The sequence below is a fragment of the Bidens hawaiensis genome, unplaced genomic scaffold (assembly GCF_021521415.1).
Source record: "Bidens hawaiensis isolate Kalapana, Puna unplaced genomic scaffold, B.hawaiensis_p1.1 tig00000001_1, whole genome shotgun sequence".
Classification (NCBI taxonomy): Eukaryota; Viridiplantae; Streptophyta; class Magnoliopsida; order Asterales; family Asteraceae; genus Bidens; species Bidens hawaiensis.
This window is the reverse complement of record NW_027491014.1, coordinates 9036184-9059572: the sequence shown is the minus strand read 5'-3', so window position 1 is coordinate 9059572 and position 23389 is coordinate 9036184.

Genomic DNA, 23389 nt, shown 5'->3' with positions numbered 1-23389 from the left:
GTGTTTACAAGTCAGAGTCTGTAATAGTGACCTCGTGTCACGTGTTCGGGTTATCAATATAACGTGTTTCGGTTATTGCTCGTGTGTTTGTTTTATTCGTATTCTACGCTCGTATCTACCTACGCAGGGATTCCGCACCTGCGCAGATAGCGACATCCCGTGTACGATCCGTCCTGGAACCTACAATTGGTATCAGATCCATCGGCTCGATTGTGAGGTTCGGGATTTCACGCGGGTGTAGAAAACGTCTCGTTTGACCTTTTCACGGGACGAGTTTTTGTTCGTATTGAGTTCTAATCACTATATACAGTCATTTTCAAGCCTTTACAACGACCGGAAACTGCAGAATCGTCGACAACAGATCTGAATATTTTCAGTGTTCATCGGGCGAAGTTACTGTTCTTCAGGCGAAGTTGCCGTCACTGAAAGTAGGGTTTCGGCGAAGATATAAGGTTAAGCGAAGTTATTCACAACTTCGCCTGCCTCATAAGTTCGCCTAAGCGAAGTTATCCTCAACTTCGCTTACCTGATAAGTTCGCTTACCATAAGCGAAGTTATTCTCAACTTCGCCGAGTCACACGAATTTAAGAATTTTTCCAGCGAAGTTAACACTTAAGCGAAGTTATTCTTAACTTCGCCTTTAGTACTGTTTGGACAAATTTTTGAATTTTTAGGGTTTTTGAGAAGATGTCGCAAATTAACATCTCTGAATTGGTGAAAATGGAAGTCGAAGCGGGGTCAGCCACTAAGGCCCCAAGGCTGTTAAAAGGAACCGACTTTGTTGCATGGAAGGATCGGTTTATTCAGTATATTAAATACCAGGATGCAAAGATGTGGGTGTGCATCCAGGATGGATATATCCCACCGACAATGGTGTACGAAGGACGTGATGTGGTTAAGAAGTACAGCAAGATGGAGGAAGAGGAGAAGAAGATGTACGAAGCCGAAAGCAAGGCTCACGCAGCTATCACTATGGCTCTTCCACAGGAGATCCTTCATACTTTCAGAAAGTATACATCGGCTCGAGAGCTTTGGGATACTCTTGAAAATAGATTCGAAGGGAACGTGGGTATTCGTGCCTCGAAGATTAAACTGTTGAAGACTCAGTTCTCTATCTTCAAATATTTGAAGAACGAATCTCTGGATGATATTATCACTCGATATTATCATCTAATGACAGAGCTAAACAACTATTCGATTACTTACAGAGAAGAGGAGATAGTTGAAAAGCTTCTCGATGCTCTCCCACCGAAGTGGGAAATGTACACAGTTCTGATGAGGGAAGACAGAGACTTTCCTAATTGTGATTTGGAGACAGCAGTAAACAAGCTCAGAACCTTTGAGCTTATTGTGGTACGTAAAGAGACACCAACAGATCAGATTCAAGACCCTGGTATGTATGGTGCCAAACTTAACTCAGGCTCAAGTTCGAAGCCTGAATCTGCTGCTTACTACTCCAAAGGAGAGTCAGGTTCTAGCTCTTCTCATGAAGGAAACGTTTCGGTAAACATGAACGGTGATGTTTGCTTTGTTGCTGGAGGTTCAAGTGCTTCGAAACCTCAAACATCCAACAGTAGTTTCTCTCCCAGTGCCTCAAGCAATAACTATTCCAAGATGCCAATGAGTGTCAAATCTGCTGAAGAGCAGTTTGCAGTCTATGCATCTTTTATTGCTTCATATGAGAACTACATACAAGGGAAGATTGTGGACCCTGCTGTTTTGGATGAGGATTATGACCAGATCGATGCTGATGATCTGGAGGAGATGGATTTGCAATGGCAAATGGCCATGATAGTGAGGCGAGTCAAGCGTTTCATGAATAAGACGGGGAGAAAGTTTGTTGGTGGTAGGCCCGGATTCGACAAGTCTAAAGTGAGGTGCTATAACTGTCAACAGTATGGGCACTTTGCTAAAGAATGCAGAATCGAGAGAGTTGAACGGGGTCAAGGCCGGTCTGCACAGCCTACTGGGATTAGTAAAGAAGTCAATGCCATGTTGTCTAGAGAAGCCGGTGAATACAACTGGAACCTGCATGCGAATGAAACTGGTGAGCAGGCGAATATGGCTAAGGTAGAAAATGAAGATTGTGAGAAGATGACTGGAGAGGAGAAAGCTACTGGTAAGGAGAAAGCTTTCATGGCAGATAACGATGGTCAACCCTCCGAGGTAAGTTCTAAACCTGTTTGTACAAAATGTGAGAATTTGTCTGAGCAACTTGCTACCATAACTGATCAGTATGTTCGTTTAGATGCTGAATTTAAAAAACTTAAAGAAGATCATCATTTTACTAAGGCAAGAGAAAACAGTTACAAAGTTAAAATAAAAGCATGTGAAAAAGATGTCAAAAGCTTAAAAACTAAACTTGCTGAAAAAATTGATGTAATTGACCTAAGTTATGAGGTTTTAGAAGAAAAAACTAAACTTATTGCTGAACGTGAAAAGCAGATTGCTGACCACCAGGTGAAAGTGGTGGAACTGAACCGAAAACTCGAGCAGTTCCGAAATTCCTCAGCTATTCTAGATCACCTCGTTAGTGATCAAGGTACCTCTGCAAAGAGGGGAGGAATTGGTTATCACGAGGTGCCACCACCTTATAACCACAACTACACTTTCAACCCTAGTATTCAAAAATCTTTGGATTTTGAAGTTCCTCAGACAGTTCCAATCAAGGTTACATGTAAAGAACCAACTGTTAGTAATGGCGAAACGAGTTCGCCTGTTTCTAGTATAAATATTTCTGTTACGAGTCCAGTCTCATCGGATTCGGATAAGTTTTCCGAATCAGGTAAGACGAAAGAGAAGGTAGTGTTACCCACTGGTGGAGATAAAAATAAATCTTCTAAAAAGAGTACTCCACTCAACCCGTATGTCCCACCTTATGTGAGACGAACGGCTGGTAACATTGCCTCTACATCCAAACCAACATTTGAAAAGAAAATGGAGAGTAGGTGTTGCTTTAGATGTAATAAATTAGGAAATCTTGTTGCAGATTGCCCTCTGACGCCGAGATACAGAGGTGTGAGGCCAAATAAAACTGAGAATAAGCATCAGTTTGATACTGCTAAAAATGAAAACTTTTCAAAATGCCAAAGTGTAACTAATTCAAGTTTTCATAAAAACAAACCTCAGTTTTTCAACCAAACCACAAGATATAACACTTTCAATTCACATAGGTTTGGAAGGCATCACACTCAATCTTCAAGGAGATTTCCTAACAGGACTTACAGGAATTATCCTGATGCTAACTTTGGAAAGCCAGGGTACGGGACGTATCGATCCAAGACCAATTGGTCTTGGGTCCCAAGATTCTAATTCTCTGTTTTATTGTGCAGGAACAGTTGAACAGGGCTGCCCACAGTCTTTGGATTGTAGATAGCGGCTGTTCTCGGCACATGACGGGCAACAAACACTTGTTGCAAGACTTAAAACCTGTTCAGGGAGCGAGAGTTAGTTTTGCTGGTGAAAGCGGAGGAAGAATTACTGGTAGAGGTACAGTGTCAAATGGAAGGATGACACTTGAGAATGTGAATTTTGTGGAGGAATTGAAGCACAATCTGCTGAGTGTGTCGCAGATTTGTGATAAAGATTACACTGTCCATTTCACGAAGAATGAAGCGATCGTGTTGAAGCCTGGTTTCCAGATACCAGACGAGTGGATAGTAATGAAAGCTCCACGTGAAACAAATACATATGTGATGGATATGAGGTCTACTGAAATGGCCACGGGAGAATCTTGTTTAATGAGGAAAGCAAGCGAATCAGAATCTGAATTGTGGCATAGGAGAATGGGGCACATTCATCTTCGGAAGATGAACTTCATTATCAAGAATGGGCTTGTGATGGGCGTTCCCTTAAAAAGTTTTAACTTTGAAGACAAATGTATAGCATGCAAGAAGGGAAAGCAACACAAGAAATCCCATCTCACCAAGAAGGTCAACTCTATTGCCGGTACTCTAGAACTACTTCACATGGATCTCTTCGGTCCCGTGAATGTAAAAAGTCTAGGAGGTACTTCTTACTGTTTGGTGATCACTGATGACTACTCGCGATATTCGTGGGTATATTTTCTGAAATCGAAAGATGAGACGGCTCAAATGGTGAAGAATCTAATTACAAAAGTTGAGAACGTCATGAGTAAATCAGTTAAATACATCAGAAGTGACAATGGAACAGAGTTCAAGAACTTTGAAATGGAAATCTTCTGTCTTCAGAAAGGAATTGAACATCAATACAGCGCTCCGTATACTCCGCAACAGAATGGAGTGGCTGAAAGGAAGAACCGAACTTTAATTGAAGGAGCCAGAACTATGCTGGCAGATTCAAAACTTCCTGTGATATTCTGGGCTGAAGCAGTTGCTACAGCCTGCTATGTTCTGAATAGGGTGTTAACCGTTAAGAGACTTGGAAAAACATGTTACGAGCTTATGCATGGAAGGAAGCCCAACTTGAGCGGTCTTGAACCATTCGGGTCTCCTTGTTCGATTTTGAAGACTAATTCGAAATTTGGTGAAGTAGCCGATGAAGGAATCTTAGTCGGTTATGTTGTTGGGACTCCCAACAGACGGGTCTTCAATACGTCGACTTGCAAGGTGGAGGTGGTGTGTAACACCGACATTACTAGTTACCAATCGCCAAAACCAAGCAATGGACCTGCTGAGCTTTTCGACTATGTTAAGCTGTTTAAGTCATTTAACATCCCTAATTTGGAAATTTCTGAAGAAGAAGAAAGAATTGCGTCGAAGATGATACTTGATGAGGAAGAGAATCTATTGCAACGACAGCTTATTGAGAAAAGTCAACCTTCCACATCAAACACTATTGATACCCCTGCTGCCTTACCTGAAGATGAGTTTATCAATCCATTTCACTCTCAGCCAGAAACAACCATTAATGAGATCTCTTCAAATTTGGAAGATAATTTGCATGTCGGTGCTGTTCCGACCACGAGAATTCACAAAGATCACCCATTGGAGAATATTATAGGTGATGTGTCCTCCAGTGTACAAACCAGAAGTAGCTTGAATGAGCACACCTGTGTTTATACAAGCATTAAAGAAACGGGTATAATGAACGAATGTTTGTACTCCTGCTTTATTAGCCAGATTGAACCGAAAAATTATCAAATGGCTCTTAAGGACAGCTCGTGGGTCGAGGCCATGCAAGAAGAGTTGGCTCAATTCGAGAAGATGGAAGTCTGGACTTTGGTTGAAAAACCAAGGAATGTGCATGCTGTAGGCACAAAATAGGTGTTTAAGTGCAAGAGGGATGAAAAGGGGATTATCATTAGAAACAAGGCAAGGCTGGCTGTTAAAGGTTTTAATCAGCAAGAGGGTATTGATTACAATGAGGTGTTCGCTCCTGTCGCCCGGTTGGAAGCGATAAGATTGTTTTTGGCGTTTGCTGCATGTAAGAGAATGAAGGTGTTTCAGCTAGATGTGAAGAGTGCGTTTTTAAATGGGAAAATTGATGAGGTTGTGTATGTTGAGCAACCTCCGGGTTTTCCTGACCCAGACTTCCCAGATCACGTATACAAGTTGAGCAAGGCGCTGTATGGATTACATCAGGCACCTCGTGCCTGGTATTCAACGTTATCGGACTACTTGCTCGAAAATGGTTTTGAAAGGGGTTTAATTGACAGCACACTGTTCGTGAAGAGAGAAGGAAGCGACTTCCTACTAGTTCAAGTCTACGTGGATGACATCATATTTGCTGCATCAAGAGTCTCCATGTGTCAAGATTTTGAGGATGTCATGAAGAAAAGGTTCGAAATGAGTGCTATGGGTGAACTAACTTTCTTTCTAGGATTGCAGGTTGATCAGAAGAAGGACGGGATGTTCATTCATCAGACGAAGTACGTTCATGATGTGCTCAAGCGATTCAAGATGGAGGACAGTTCTCCATATGACACTCCAATCTGCGTCAATCACAAATTGGGCGCTGAATCAGATGGTGACGCAGATGTGGACCCAACTCTGTATCGGGCGATAATAGGTTCATTAATGTATTTAACTGCTTCTAGGCCTGATATATAATGTTTGCTGTTTGTCTTTGTGCACGTTTTCAGGAAAATCCGAAAGAATCTCATTTGAAATGTGCAAAGAGGATACTACGGTATCTCAAGGGCAAGCCGAAGCTAGGGTTGTGGTACCCGAAGGGAGGAGACGTGGAACTGGTTGCTTATACTGATTCTGATTATGGAGGGTGCAATCAGAGTCGGAAGTCGACAACAGGAGGATGTCAGTTTCTCGGTGGAAGATTAGTTTCCTGGCAGTGCAAGAAATAGACGTCAGTTGCAATCTCAACATGTGAAGCTGAATATATGGCAGCATCCAACTGCTGTTCACAGGTTTTGTGGATTCAGCAACAATTGCGCGACTATGGTCTGAATTTTTTTCTCACTCCTATTTTAATTGATAACACTTCAGCCATCTCAGTAATTAACAATCCCGTGAAACATAGTAAAACCAAACATATTGACATTCGTCATCATTTCATACGGGATTGTGCTGAGACGAACCTGATTAAGATCGAAAAAGTCGATACGCTCGAGAATTTCGCTGATTTATTTACAAAACCGTTTGATAAATCCAGATTTCAAAACCTAATTGAGCTAAATGGAATGATCGATCCCGAGTAACCATGCTTTTCTTTTGTGTCTTAAAAAAAAAAAAAAAAAAAAAAAAAAAAAAAAAAAAAAAACGTCACTAATCGCTTAAAATTATGTCGGTTATCTCAGTTGGAAGGACATGTCTTAGGATATGTTTTGGTCCTCATCTTCTACTTGTAGATTTTGAGGATAGCCATTAACCAGATGACTGAAAGTGACCGGGGCGATTTATGATGTGTTTTCTTTCTATCGCTGAAAATTAGTCGTTCATACTTAGTTAGAAGAACACATACCTGTATGTGGTCGGTCCAGTTGATCCATTGGATCTTCAGGATTGCCGTTTACCTGAAAACTTTGACGTGAACGGGGCGATTGAAGTCAAAATTTTTTTTGGGAAATGAAATTACTTTTCAAGTCTATTACTTCGTATGAAGTAAATGTGCTATGTTTAACAGAAAGTTGATCCAACCTTGGAAAATGATATATATACTGATTGTGTGCGCTTAACTAGTGAAGTTATTAGGCTTAAAAGACTTTATGACAGTCATTGTATGTCATGGTAATTTTTTATGGTGCGTAAAAGTGTTTGTGATATTAACTTAAATTACTCGATTTTACGTGGAAACTCCTTAAGAGTTTTGAATGTCTTCATGCATTTCTTTCCGAATGATAGGCAGAAAAGCGACTACCCAGTCATACACGAGCCCGTAGGTGTTCTGATTCCCGTAAAGAAAGCATTTCAAGACACTGCAGTGATCCAGATTCGGGACTTGCAGTGGTTTAGTACTCCGAAGTCTATAAGTATGTGTGGATAAAAAAAAAAAAAAAAAAAAAAATTTAAGTACTTATGAGTTATTGTAACAATCAAGACTTCTCAATTCTGGAGTAAGAAGAGAACGGGAAGCAGACAACGATTATCTACAAGTTAATCAGAAACTATGGGTCGAAGTCAATTCGGGGTGACTTGGGTATAGCCAAATACGCTTTGAGAATAGATAGAAGGCTTCATTATCTCTGAGTTGTTGCCCACTTAAATTTTGAGCTAAATTGAACCTTAATACGTATCACAGAAACGATGAAAACCATTTAAGTTATTTACATGCTTACAACCTGTTTCTCTATGTCATAATACGGCTAAACACGGATCTATATGACAGTCACGTAGTGAGTGTGATTCCTGTTAGGATCTTTTCTAAAAACATAGTGGTCCCTGACTAGACTGAAATTTGATCCCTTATTTCGTTAAATTTTTATAAGTTTTTTTCTATTTTGGTAGTTGTATTATTTTAAATCTGGTTACTTAGACTTGATCATTTTTGTTTAACTCTTTATGAAACTTTCAAATGTTAATTGCAAAATGTTCAAACTTAAAGGGTTGATTCTGAAAATATAGGCGAAGTTGTTGAATCAGGCGAACTTGTGCTTAACTTCGCCTAGGCGAAGTTATCCTTAACTTCGCCTGACCAACTCTGACCCTATATAAGGTGATTTTTTAACAGTAAACTTCATTATAATATCAGCGAACTTGATTTTCCGGCGAACTTGAGAGATTTCCGGCGAACTTGTGTTTATCTCCGTTTTCGATCTTTGCTTCTAGTTTCTATTATCATTGAGGGTATGTGTTGTCGATATCTCTCACAAACTTGTTCGTTCTTGATCGTTTTTACCCGGTTCGAGACCTCGGGTCGTCGGACCTTCAAAACCGAAATCTTAAAAACTTGTGTTAACGTGTGCATGGACATCCTTTTCAACTTCACATCCTTAATATCATGTGTATTGATGTCCTTGATCGTCGAACTTAGCCGAAAACACCGGATTTCCGGTGTTGGAATCCTAACAGTCGCCGATTAAGTTCAGGCGAAGTTAGGGTTTAGGCGAAGTTATCCACAACTTCGCCTGGGGCTTAATTTCGCCTAAGGCAAAGTTATCCACAACTTCGCCTGAAGCTTAATTTCGCCTAACCCTTATCTTCGCCTGAGGCGATGTTGTGATAAGGCGAAGTTATCTTCAACTTCGCCTAAACCAATTTGTTTAACAGTTATTTAGACGAACTTACAGATGAAGCGAAGTTGTTTCCAACTTCGCCTCACCTTTAAGTTCGCCTATACAGTTTTAATCACAACTTCGCTCATGGTATAACGCGAACTTGTGAGTTGCTTAACAGTTATCTAACTTGGTTCGTTTAGTGCAGATATGGCTGCTGTTGGCGGTGCTGGTGGTGATGACGGTAATGATCAAAGACAGTTCTTTCCAGCGCATAACCAGTACATCATGTTAGACCCAGACGCAAGTGGCGTGGAGGACTACAGGGAAATAATCACATTTCTCCTGCGCTCAAGGATCTTCCATGCGATCACGAATATCCTGCCTATTTCACTACCTAACATTGAAGACTTTTGGCAGTCGGTAGAGTATGATTGCCGGGTTGATCCCCCGGTGATGCGAGCAACCGTAAATGGTCATGTTGTGCAGTTCTCTTCAGAAGATATACGGTTGGCTTTGCAGTTTGGAGAAGAAACGAGGGATGACCCAACGGAGTTCGTCGCTCCTTTTCATGATGGGGCATATCTCAGGATGGGTTATTCAGGTCCGTTGGGGGACACGCAGAGGAGAAAATGATTTTTGTTAGATCAGTGGCGCTTCCTAATGCACGTCTTGATCGTGTGCATGTCTGGGAGGAAGGCAGGAACTGATGGAATGGGCGCGACGATGCAGTCTGCCATGACTGCCCTGACTTACAACAGAAGATATTCATTTAGTCAGCTGATATTTTACGAGATTGATCGTCAGAGGAGGGCTGTGGCGCGTGAGCGATTTATTATGTATCCTCGATTCTTACAAATGATTCTCAATCATGTGGCTCCGTTGCTACCTCAGAGACGCTCTATTAGATACGTTGAATGTGTGACGAAGCGTATCTTTGCTCAATGTCGCACTTCTAGCGCACGAAGCAAGCCTGAGCTGCGTCCCAGGCATACTCCACTGTTCGGGTATCTTGTCAACCCGGAGTATGTTTCTGCTGGTGGGGACGAGTTCAGAGACCCAAGACCACAACAGGCGGCAGCACCTCATGCTGTATCAGCTGCGCCTGCTGTGCCTACTGCTGAAGACGTCGACCTTGATGCTGCTTTTAGCGGCCAAGGATTGTTTGATATGGATGTCTCGGGTTCTCAGGCCATGGATGTTACTAGAGCAGTTACTTCGGTAGCTGACTCCGATCTTGATGAGACATTTGCTGAAGCTAGACGTTTGCTGGTGTCTAGGGAGAGAACGATTGGGAAGAGGATGAGAACGGTTGACGACGATGACGAGGAAGATGATGAAGAAGAAGCAGTTCAGCTAGTGCTCAGACGTTCAAGAAGAGAACGGACAGGTATGGGTTCGGGAGCTGGAGAAACTTCAAGGCTGGTACGTTTTGCTCCACCTGCCTTGTCTGGTATGTCTCTTATTCCTTCTACAGCACAGGTTACTGCAGTCCAGACGTCGACTCCAACAATTGTGTCTCTACCACCTCAATCGCTTACTCCATCGGTGGTAGTAGCACGATTTGTTGAGTCTACAGTCACTACTACTGCAGGGTTACCAAGTGTACCACCTGCGGTCACCTCTGCTGCTGATGTCCCGCCAACTCCAACGCCTACTTCAGAGTCCGAAAGGATAGCTTCACTAGAGCGGATCGTAGCTGAGCAGTCCAAGACTATTCAAAGCCTAGTGGAAGCAAACCAACTACAGGCCTCCCTCCTGGTCGAGCATGGGAAGATCATAGACGCTATGAAAGCGTTCTTGGCATCTCAGGGGGAGATGAGCTGTAGGGGAGATGAGTTGAGGACAAACGGAGAGAAGATCATGACGATGATCCCAATGCACCGGAAGGTGCAGGTGGTGAGCTGCCAAGAACTTCTATAGCTCTTGGTACTTCCACAGCTGAGGGGGAGTCTACAAGCGCAGCTGGTGATGATGATGATGATGTTGATGATGTAATCGACGCGTTGAAAGAGCTAGATGATGATGATGATTTTATGCTTGAAGAAGATGTGCTGCCGAGTGATGAGATTGAGAAGATCGGTGAGCAAATTATTGTTGAAAATGTGATAGAAGAAGGGGAGATAGTAGATGAAGATATTGAACACGAGATTCCAGAGGTTGAGATGCCCGATATGGGTGATGAGACAGTTGTGGAAGATACTGAATGGGAAGAGCAGCCGAATTGGAAGGAAGGTTGTGCTCAGTGGTTCGTAAAGACGAAGAAACCAGCGGTCCCTAAAATGTTCAAAAAGAGTTACAGTATTAAGGGATACGCTGAAGCAAAGAAAGGTATTATCTGCTGGATATATGATGAGCAGCTGCGGCTCTTCGTGATCAAAAGATATGACGGGATTCAGTACTTCAGGAGAACTTTGAGATCATTAAACACACTGCCTGAATGTGAGGTTAAAGACTTAGCTAGATTGGGGTTGATAAATCGAAGTGACAATAACATGGCTAGAGTCATCGGAAAGATCGTATGGAAAGAGAGCATTAAGGAGAAGAAGTTTGAGCTGCTGAAACCACAAAAGGGGAAACTTGTCGAAGACAAGGATAGAGGTTTGAGAGCTGATGGAAAGCCTTGGATGGTTATGAAGTATAAACCGATCCGGTGCCTTAAAGAAGTACCGATGAAGCTTATGCCCAAGGACGTGCTCAAAGACCTAAAATGGTGGTTTGTGGATTGTGAAACAGCGGAGGCGGTAATGGAAGATGAGGATGAACAAGAAGTGCTTAGGGTTTACGACCCGATGCATCTTGTTAATCTATCGCAAACTGATCTGAAGATGCTCAACGAAAAGAAGATCTTCAACATTCCTGCTTGGAAGGATCAAGCAAGGAAATATCAAAGGGTGGTGTCGGTATGTGTTAGAGAAGGAGCGCACGCGTAAAGATACAAGATTACAAGACTCAAGCTTTGAAGATCAAGATATGAAGCTACTGCCAAGGGGGAGTCTGTTGGTACATGTATGTCAGTAGTTCATAGTCTAACGTTTGTAATCGAGTCTGTAATGTAATTATGTTTTTGATTATGTTTATGTTTATGTAACGAGCGAAGTTGTCAACAAGTTCGCTTAGGCGAACTTGTTGAACAAGCGAAGTTATGGACAACTTCGCCTGAGGCGAAGTTGTCGTGTTTATATATACTGTTCACCGTAACATTTGAGAGTGTTCGTGAGGTTGGTTAGGGTTCGTTTCAGTTGATTAGTTCGAGAGTTGCGTGTTTACAAGTCAGAGTCTGTAATAGTGACCTCGTGTCACGTGTTCGGGTTATCAATATAACGTGTTTCGGTTATTGCTCGTGTGTTTGTTTTATTCGTATTCTACGCTCGTATCTACCTACGCAGGGATTCCGCACCTGCGCAGATAGCGACATCCCGTGTACGATCCGTCCAGGAACCAACAAAAATGAACTTAATATAAAAAAATAATGCACGTTCAAAAAATACCCAAGAGCACTCCATCTATTGAAAATTTATTGTTAGTATCATATATGTATAATTGAAAAAATTAGTTATGAACCAATTTTGGATAATACTTCTCATATAATTTTGAGCTAAACCATGAAAAAGTTTTGATAAGTTTGAGAGGCTTCTCGAGTTTACCAATTGACAAATAAAAAATAACATGTTAACCCTTTCAATTTTGTAAATGTTTTGCTTCACTTGAGCATAATTTTGTATGACATGCTTCACATGCAACATTCTGATCACTATTCAAAGAAAAATCAATGTTGGCACAAATGTTTATAATTTGATAAAAGTTGGAAGCATTGATAAGTCTGGAAGTGGCATGTGAAGTGTTTGTCATTTTTTTCGTAAATTTTAATAGTCATGAGAAAAATACTCAATGTGTAAAATCCCATCTTTTGACTACCTTCAAAAATATCCTTAAAAATAAATTTCAAAACCCAATCATATTTAAAATTCTAACTTTCATTTGTTTTACATTTTAAAGTCAAAACTTAAACCCGTAACAAGTTTGACGATAAATCTATTTGCATTCTCCAACTTTTAAAAATATTCAGATTACTCATTTTTTACCCATAACAAATTTATGCCACATGTAGTTAATTTGTACAAAACGATCTATTTTCCAACTTTTAACCCGTAACAATCGAATTTAAGTTTCACAAAAAATTCGAAGTCATACTTGATAAAAAAACCCAAGAAATTAAATATGATAAACTTAATTATATTTGAAAGTGATTGTTGCATACCATCCTTACAATTTAACACATATATATATAGTTTACTAAATTAACCGAAAAAATAAATAAATATATTTAAATTATAAATTCATATGACAATGTACAAAAACCAAAAGATAAGTGAATATATTTCAAAAAATAGATCAACTTTTAATCATATATTTATAATTTAATTATTAAAAAAATTACTTCGTAAATTGAAAGAATATTAGAGTTTTTTTGTATTTACAATCTTCAACAACATAAAGTATAATATGTTAATTATATAACATTTAAAATTATATTATTTTCAATATTTAATAAACACAGTTTGTTGATGATTTTTGAATTTCACCAAGTATGTTGTAAAATATATTCTAACAATGTATAGTAGTTTAATATGTAAATATTTATTTTTATAAAAGTGTATATATATATAATATAAATATAGTTTAAAGAAAATTGAATAATTTAATCATGTTATAAATATAATATAAATGAAGTGTAAAAAGAAAGTGAATAATTACTGATCTATGACATATATAAGTTCTGTAGGGAAAAAATTATAAGGAGTAACACAAACCGACACGTGTCTACAATTATTTTACTTTATTAGAATATGTAGATATAAAGATTATCATAAAAATAAGTAGTTTCTTAGAAGACTATGAATAAATCATAATCATTGGATCATGTTAATCAATGGTTGAGATATAAAATTACCAAAAATCGACAAAGTTTCATAGAATTACCTTTTCACCATTATAACCGACATAGTTTCCTATAATTGTTCTTTTACAATAAGTTGTAATATCACATATCAAAAAACTATTAATTCTTACCATTCGTAAGAAACTCTTTATCTGTATTTGAATCAAATTATAGTATACATAGCTGGGCTGTTACAGATGGTATCAGAGCCAAGGCCGGACCGGTGGTGCCAGGTCCCGCGAGGACGCTGGACCACTAAGAGGGGTGGATTGTGACATCCCACATCGGTTGGGAAGGAGAACTAAGCCTTCTTTATAAGGAGGTGGATACCTTCCCCATCATAACGCGTTTTGGGCGCTTAATGGTAGTGGATGAGAGGAGAATTCCACAGTTAAGCGTGCTCAGGTGGGAGAAGTATGAGGATGGGTGACCACCTGGGCAACCAAAAGCAAATCCGTGAGGCGATGGTGGTACGTCCCGGCCAAAGCGGACAATATTATGGTGCGGTGGTAGCTGGGCTGTTTGCTTGAAACAGTTCTCCGAGCATGCTTTACTTGGAATATTTACCTAAGAAAATATTCTTCAACCATACTTCAATCTTCATGATAATATCAAACTTTGCTTACCCCCCGTATTACGGGGGTTGTGTTATATTATTTGTTTCTAATATTTATTTATTTTTTGAATATTTATTTTTATATTGTATGAAAGTTAATAATATATACTTATGGTTTGATTATAAATTATTTCACAAATAAACGAGATGTTATAACCCTGTTTAAAAGCTATATGAGTTTGATGAGACCCAAGACCCGTTTATTTTTTTATTATAAAATTAGTTTTTTTATTTTTAAATAAATCAGATATTAATTTTTAGTATATTCCTACTTTATAGGATTTTTAAATCAAATATTTGGTGAGATTAGTTTTTAATTAATGAGATGTTATAACCCGTTTAAGAAATATCTGGGTTTGATAAGACTCATACCCGTGAATTCGGGTCAAATGCATGAAAAGCCTCCAATTAAAAATCAAGCAAATATGGTGACTCCAAAAAAAGGGGGAACGACCACATCGCGACACATAAGATTTTTATGTTTTCGTTTATAGATATATAGGGATGGGATCTAGAGAGAACTTATCTTAAAGAGAGAACTAGAGAACTAGTAAATAATTATTTTTAACTAATTTTAAAAAATTATTTTGTGATTTTTTTTCTTTCCTCCTTCTAATAAGATGATATTGTTCCTAATAAAAACTCGTCTATATAATGCATATGTGCATTAATGTGTATTGTGTATATAAAATAGTGTTTTATTGCATATAATACAACACAAATACATTGTCTAATACACACTATTGAATACATGCAAATACGACACTAATAATTGTATGCAAAACAAATATTGCATATATGTAATACAAAACTAATGCACATATGCACTATATCGATTTTTTTAATTTTTGTATATAATATAACACTATTGCAAATATACAATACAAATAACTATATATATGCTATTCAACACTATTTCAAATATCAAAATGTACACTATTGCACATATGCATTATAAAAAAAGTCGATGTATTTCATATATGCATTACAACGTTAATTTTTTTTTATTTTTTTTCATTTTTATATTTTTTGTGGTAAAGAATAACAACATATAAGAATGATGAAAGAAAAAAAAATTTAAAATATTTTTTTAATTAAATTAAAAATACTTCAATATTAGTTCTCTCCATAAAATGGAGTTCTTTCATAATCCTCTCCATATATATGTATATATATATATACACACACTAGTTCCCCCCCCCCCCCGGTATTATTGGGGTTGTTTTATATTGTTTGTTCTAATATTTATTTATTTATTGAATTTATATTTTTTTTATTGTATACTTATGATTTGATGATAAATTTTTTCACAAATAAATGAGATGTTATAACCCGGTTTAAAAGATATATGGTTTTGATAAGACCCAAGACCTGTTTATTTTTTTTACTATAAAATTGGCTTTTTAATTATAAATAATATTTATGAAAGTTAATAATATACTTATGGTTTGATGAGACCCAAGACTCGTTTATTTTTTTTTACTATAAAATTGGTTTTTTAATTTAAATAATATATATCTTTTTTAAAATAAATAAAATATTAATTTTTATTATATTCTATTTTATAGGATTTTTACATCAATAATTTGGTGAGAATAATTTTTAATTTAATAAGATATAATAACCCATTTAAGAAATATCTGGGTTTGGTAAGACCAATACCCATGAATTCGGGTCAAATGCATGAGAAACCTTCATTTAAAAATCAAGCAAGCCTAGTGACTCCAAAAAAAGGGGGAGCAACCACATCGCGACATGTAGAATTTTTATGTCTTCGTTTATATATATATATACTAGTTTTTATCCCCCGTATTACGGGGGTAGTTGTATATTATTTATTTTAATATTTATTTATTTTTTGAATTTATATTTTTTATTGTATGAAAGTTAATAATATACTTATGGTTAGGTGATAAATTGTTTCACAAATAAATGAGATGTTATAACCCGATTTAAAAGTTACATGGTTTTGATAAGATCCAAGACCCGCTTATTTCTTTTACTATAAAATTGTTTTTTTAGTTATATATAATATTTATGAAAGTTAATAATATACTTATGGTTTGATGAGACCCAAGACCCGTTTATTTTTTTTACTATAAAATTGGTTTTATAATTTAAATAATATATATATCTTTTTTAAAATAAATAAGATATTAATTTTTAGTATATCCTATTTTATAGGATTTTTACATCAATAATTTGTTGAGAATAATTTTTAATTTAATGAGATGTTATAACCCGTTTAAGTAATATCTGGGTTTGGTAAGACCCGTAGCCATGAATTCGGGTCAAATGCATGAGAAGCATCCATTTAAAATTCAAGCAAATCTGGTTACTCCAAAAAAAAGGGGAAGCGACCACATCGCGACACGTAGTGTAACATCCCGAAATTTCCAAGAATGATATTTTATATATTATTTAATTATAAAGAGAAATTTCACGAGAATTAGTAGAGAAGTAATAAAATAATAAAGACGGTTCAAGTAGGCTAATTAGATTGAATTAATTATGGGCCAAGAAGGAAAGATGGGCCTTAGGTCCATGGGCTTAAGGGAGTATAAATACCCCTTAAACCCTAATCCTTTCCATTATTATCAATCTCTACAACATAGCCTACACCTTAGAAAACACACACAACACCGTCTTACAATCCGAACCAAGATCCAAAGGCGAAAACCCGAGCTTGTTGGTGCTGGAACGTCGTGACCAGCCAAACCAATATCAAGGCTTAACCGTGTTCGTAGTTCGGCTCGTTTAAGGTACGTTTATATCTAGAAATCATTCATTTAGGTTTGGATTCAAGTAGGAAGTCCTAGATCTGTATGAATGTGATGAAAATGAGTACAACGAACTAATCTGTAGTAAAATCCGTTACAGTTTGAAAGACCAATTGTTAGTTTGAAATACCCGTAACATATATACATAAATCGCACCCTGTAAACCCAATGTTTTGAACGATTGAATGGTTAGGGTTTGTAGGCGCTTGGATTCCGAATCCAATGATACCTAAATCGTGATATTTGGTTAAGAAACGAGGGTTTAATTGCAGATTTATGATATGTTGACTAATCTGTGTTCTTGACGATTTTGACTTTGACCCTTGAGTCAAAGTCTGGATAAGAACTATTGGTGATTCGTTATGGGTGATTCGTTAGGGGCTCATTCGTTAAATAAGATAACGAATCTGGTGATTCGTTATGGGTGATTGTTAGGGGCTCATTCGTTAAATAAGATAACCAATCTGTTGATTCGTTATGGGTGATTCGTTAAGAGCTCATTCGTTAAGGATCCCCATTCGCTAAGAACTGAATAGCGAACTGGAAGTTTGGAAGAATGACAGAACAGCCCCTGGACATAGAGAAGAATGAGATAATTACATAATAGCCCTTGGACTTTGATAAATTATCGAAAGGTGCCTATAAAGGTTAACGAGTAAAGACTAACTAACCGGGTAATGAATCAATGAAGTAAAACCGGCTTAGACATGTAAGACTAATTAAGTAGCAATGAGAATGGCTAGAGTAGCATTTGATGTTCCATTATTAACAGTTAGACGCGCACAGCTCGAGAAGGGAGTAACCAGTGACAGAAGAAGTAACCGAGTTCAGGTGAGTTTCTAGCCCCATTCCTTGTTATGTTTTTCGGGGCTGTGTGCATACTCGATGTGATTAGTTAATACACTTACCTTAAGTGGTAAGTGTATGCTATATATGATATGTGATAGATATGAATGATTGCTTGTTGGTACGTGAACGATCTTCGGATATTGCACGTATCGTTAATAAAGATAATTATAGTTGTACGTATGGTATGGAGAAGCAAGTGTATGAACAGTACTCGGATCCTATGTCTGATATAGTAAGTTAGGATGGCAAATCCTTCTAACTTCTATTGGATATAGACCCGGGAAGTGATAGTGTAGAAAATGTATGTGGATCCTATTAGTGATCCTTATATGGAAATTTAATAATAAAGTTTACGCTCCTTACATGGATATTAAATAGTAGCGTAGATATAATGTTCCTTCTATGGAAAGTATATAGAATGTTCATTCTATGGATAGTATATTGTTCCTTCTGTGGATAGCATCGTGTTCCTTCTATGGATAGTAAATTCTTCCTTCTATGGATAGCATCGTGTTCCTCCTATGGATAATATATAGAGCGTTCCTTCTATGGATAATATATAGAGCGTTCCTTCTATGGATAATATATAGAGCGTTCCTCCTATGGATAGTATATAGAGTGTTCCTTCTATGGACAATATATATATAGATTGTTCCTTCTATTGAAAACATATACAGTACGGGTAATAATAATGATTCCCTTATTTGATATTATGCGACGAACCTCTTATGGGTATTTATACAGGGTTACAGCATTAACACGTGTCTTCGGATACGTGTAGGATGTATGAGAACTAATTGTATGTTGCCTAATTAACTAGAACTCACTCAGCGTAGCTGACTTTTAGTATGCACACAGGTGAATATGATTAAAGAGCTAGCATGAGGTTGGCACATGGCATTGATCGAACGGCTGGCATTTGAAGATGGAAGAAATGATGTTTTAAATATAATGTTTTGTGTTATGGTATCAAAGAAAAGATTTAATGTTTTGTAACAAATGATTGATGTTTTATGTTCCGCGAAAGTTTTTAATTAACTCTGATTGTAGAACTATGTTTATGAGTAAATCCGAAGTTAAAGTAGGGCTACCGGGAACGGGGCCTTACACGTAGGATTTTTATGTTTTCATTTATATTATATATATATAGGGTTTAGATTAAATAAAAATGAAATTAATGTTCTAAACATGAGAATCAAATAGAGTAATTACATAATTACTTTATGAGGTGATTACATACTTACTCCACATGTATAAATAATTAAATTAATTTGATTCTCACGTTTAGCACATTACCCGTATATATATATATATATATATATATATATATATATATATATATAAATATGTTTAAGTTCAAGAAAGAAATCAAATTATTGCAAGAAATGAGAGAAATGAATATGAGCCAATAGTTTTATTTTAGATTTTAAATATTTAAAAATAAATTAAAAAGATGTAAATGCAACAATAAATGCACTCTCTCTCCAATTAATACAACTAATATAACCATAATAAATTTATTTCTAATTAATATATCTAACTAATTCAACTATAATAATTAAAAAGATAAAAACACTACTTTAGTTTTATTTTTTATTTACACATTCTTCATTTTATTCAACATAAATATAATTTATTCATATAATACTATTCTTTATATTAAAAAATAATTTCTACTCAGTTTATTAGCATGTTTTTTAACATTAAATATCAAAACATAAATTTGTATGCCTATAAAAATTATTCATAAATAATAATAAAAAAATATCATACAAGTGCGTCCATTGAATGTAAACAATAAATATACAAACTACACAAAGTTATATAACCTACACTTTTTGTGAGCGATAAAAACGTACAACATACAAAAAACATACAGCTTACATATGTAATTCAACATCAACAATTATATTTATATCCTATACATGCGTAGGTTATATGTTTTTCGTATGTAGGTTATATATTTTTTTATTCTTAGAACAAGTGTAAGTTATATGTTTTTGTGTAGCTTGTATATTTTTATTGACATTTAATACAAACATGTGTAAGATAGTTTTTTATATTATTATTCATCACAATGTAACTACGTGTTAATGGATATTGATATGTTGAGTTTGAAGAAATTGGTTTTTGAATAAAAAGAATTAATGTATGAATAAATTGTATTTGTCTAAGATAAAATTTTTGTGTGTAGGTTATATGCTTTTCGTGTGTAGGTTATATGTTGTTTTATTCTTAGAACAAGTGTAGATTATACGTTTTTGTGTAGGTTGAACGTTTTTGTTGATTTTTAATGCAAACACATGTAAAATAGTATTTTGGTATTATTCATTATAATGTAAGTATGTTTTGATGGATATTAATATATTGAGTTGGAAGAAATTAGTTTTGGATAGAAATGAATTTTGATGTATGAATAAATTATACTTGTGTAAGATAAAAATTCAAGACACACAAAAAATAAGTTATAAAAATAAATGAGTTCTTAATATTTTTCAATTATAATAATTTAGTTAGTTATATTAATTAAGTAGATAATTATTATGGTTTATTAGTTATATTAATTGAAGAAAAAGATTGATTAATACTTTCTTTATTTAGCTTTAAGCATTTAAAAACATAAAACAAAACTAGTGGTTCATATTCATTTTCTTGCAGTAATATCATTTCTCTCTTGAACAATCCCATATATATATATATATATATATATATATATATATATATATATATATATATATATATATAATCTTGGCCACGTGGGGGTGTCTGGTCGGGGTCAGTCAACCACCCAACTCTACATTAGAGCCGGCCATACCTAAATCTTTATCAAGAAACTTAAATTTTCTACCACTTAACTTATTAGAGTGAAAGACACTCACTTTCCTCTTTGAACAAAAACTTATGCAATAATATTAACTTAATATTATAAAAAAAATTACTTCAAGTCAGCTCGACGTTTCACACGTACATACGTATCAAATTCACATGTTCATAGCTATGAATATGATCACCTTTTCAAAATATATCATAGTCACACAATATTTTAATGTAAAGAGTGTAACACGTGTTTTATGGGCGTCAATTCGTCAAAACGTTTTTTGAAAAGAAAACGAGGATGAAGGTTCGCATACGTGATAATTGTGAAGTTGATATTTACTTTTCTTATGGTAGTTGACCAGACAGTTATTTTGGTTGACCAACTTCTAAATCGTTTTCACTTTTCAAAGTTTTGTTTGTTTTGAACGGCAAATTTTATTAAAGTAACTATCAAAAAGCTAGAAAACAAAAATAAGAAAGTTAATTTTCTTATGACAAAATTTTAAAATTAAAGTGATTTTTATTCAAAGACATCTTAACGCTTTCATGTTCTTCATCGTTTTTAAAACGTTAGCCGGATTTTCAAGTATCTCAGTTGAGAAAATAATGTGTGAAGCCAAGTGTATGGACGTGTAAGTGATTTATAGCAAATTTGATGTGCTGTTTGTTTTTTCATAAGTAAAATGTCTACAGTCTGTGAACCATATCTGTACATATTTGTAGAAGAAGAGTTAGATCAAACCTATGTAGTCTTTAAGAAAAGTACTTGTTTTTTAACGGTTATAGAGTGCTAAAATAAACTGATGGTGGTGTACGAATGGTAGTAGTGGGTAGTGGTGGTGCTGGACGGTGATGGTGGACGCTGGTGGTAGACGGTGGTGGTGGCGGACGGTGGTAGCAGACGGTGGTGGTGACGGATGGTAGGTGGAGGTGGTAGACGGCGGTGGTGGTTGGTGTTGGACGGTGGCGGTAGACTGTGGTGGTGGTGGTGGTGAACAATGGGTGGTGGCGGACGATGGCTGGTGGTTGTGGTGGACAATGGGTGTTAGTAGGTGGTGATGTTTAACCTTTTGTAGACCTTAAAAGATCTTAAAAGTCGATGGGCCAAATCTGCGAATAAGAGTTCGCGCGGACGTTTTTTTAATGAAACGTATTCGAAAAAAAAACAGTTTGCGAATGGTAATGTCTGCCCGACGCAAACAAAGAGTCCGCACAATCCTCTTTTAAAAAAACAAACACCACCTAATTGTTTTTAGGCAAAGTATTTATTTTGATGATGAGAATTATAGCAGTTTGGTGTTTTATATTTAATTTATGGTATGAGCAATCCTTTAAAAATTAGAAAATAGTACATGGCTATTTATTAAATATAATATAAAACAATGAATAACTATTTTTCTTCTTTATTAAATCACATTTATTAAATCACATCGCCCATATTGAAAAATTAGTTTTTACCAAAGAAATTTTGCATTTTACCACAAAACAAAAGATAACTTAACTAACGGAACCTAATTATCATATTGTAAGGCCCTGATCCTGGGTCTCTACATTATTGTTGGATTTACTCATAAACACAGTTTGAAATATCAGAGTTAATTAAAAACTTTTCGCGGAATTATAATAAAAGTCAACCATTCAATACAAAACATTCAAATCTTGTTTTTAAACATAACATAAAACATAGTATGAAAACATCATGACAATTCTTCTTCAGATGCCAGCATTTTCAATTCATGTTATGTGTCTTCCTCAAGCCAACTCCTTTAATCTATTTACCTGTGTGCATGCTAAAAGTCAGCTATGCTCAATTAACATACTTTACATACACATATACGTGCCCGAAGGTACGTATTACATACTTAACTTGTTTATCATTCTTCCATATATACATACTTTCATTCTTTCACACTTTCTTTCTTTAACCTACACAATACATTCATAACTATTCTTACATTATAAAGAGCATTTCGCCCTACATACCTCGGATATTATTAGGGTCCGGTGCCCTTCATCCTCGGATATTTCTAGGGTCCGGTGCCCTTTTTTCCATGAAACCATACCGTCTTACATTCATTTCATTACTTTCATATTTACGTATATCTTAAATCATTCATATCACATTCATATAACATTCATACATCATTCATAACACATTCATATATCATTCAAAACACATTCATATCATACACTTACCACTTAAGGTAAGTGTATTAACTAATCACATCGATTATTTACACAACCCTGAAAACATTACAAGGAAATGGGGTTAGAAACTCAACAGTGTCCTGTTACGTTCGAAGTTAATCGTAATCCCCCTCCATAGCGGTGCACGACTGACTGTAATAAGACACATAAGTTAACTACTACTATAGTGCGTACTTGGTCCTTCTTTCTAGGTCTTTTTCATTTTAAATGTTACCTTTCATTATTGGTTCATTGTTTTTAGCGTATATACCGCATAAGTCCATATTCTTTGCTCACATACGTATATGTCATACATACACATATGTTACACCTGCATATACGTTCTATATATATGCGGCATACGTACATACACGTTGTACATACATATGTGGCATGCATACATACACATTATACATACATATATATACATTATATACATACATATGCATAATATATACATATGCACATACATGACATACATATTTGCATATACATGTACCGGGTACATATAAACGGCATGCCTATTCATACATATATACCCATATACGTCATACATATACATATATGGCATACACAGACGTATACGCCCGTACATATACTTCATACCT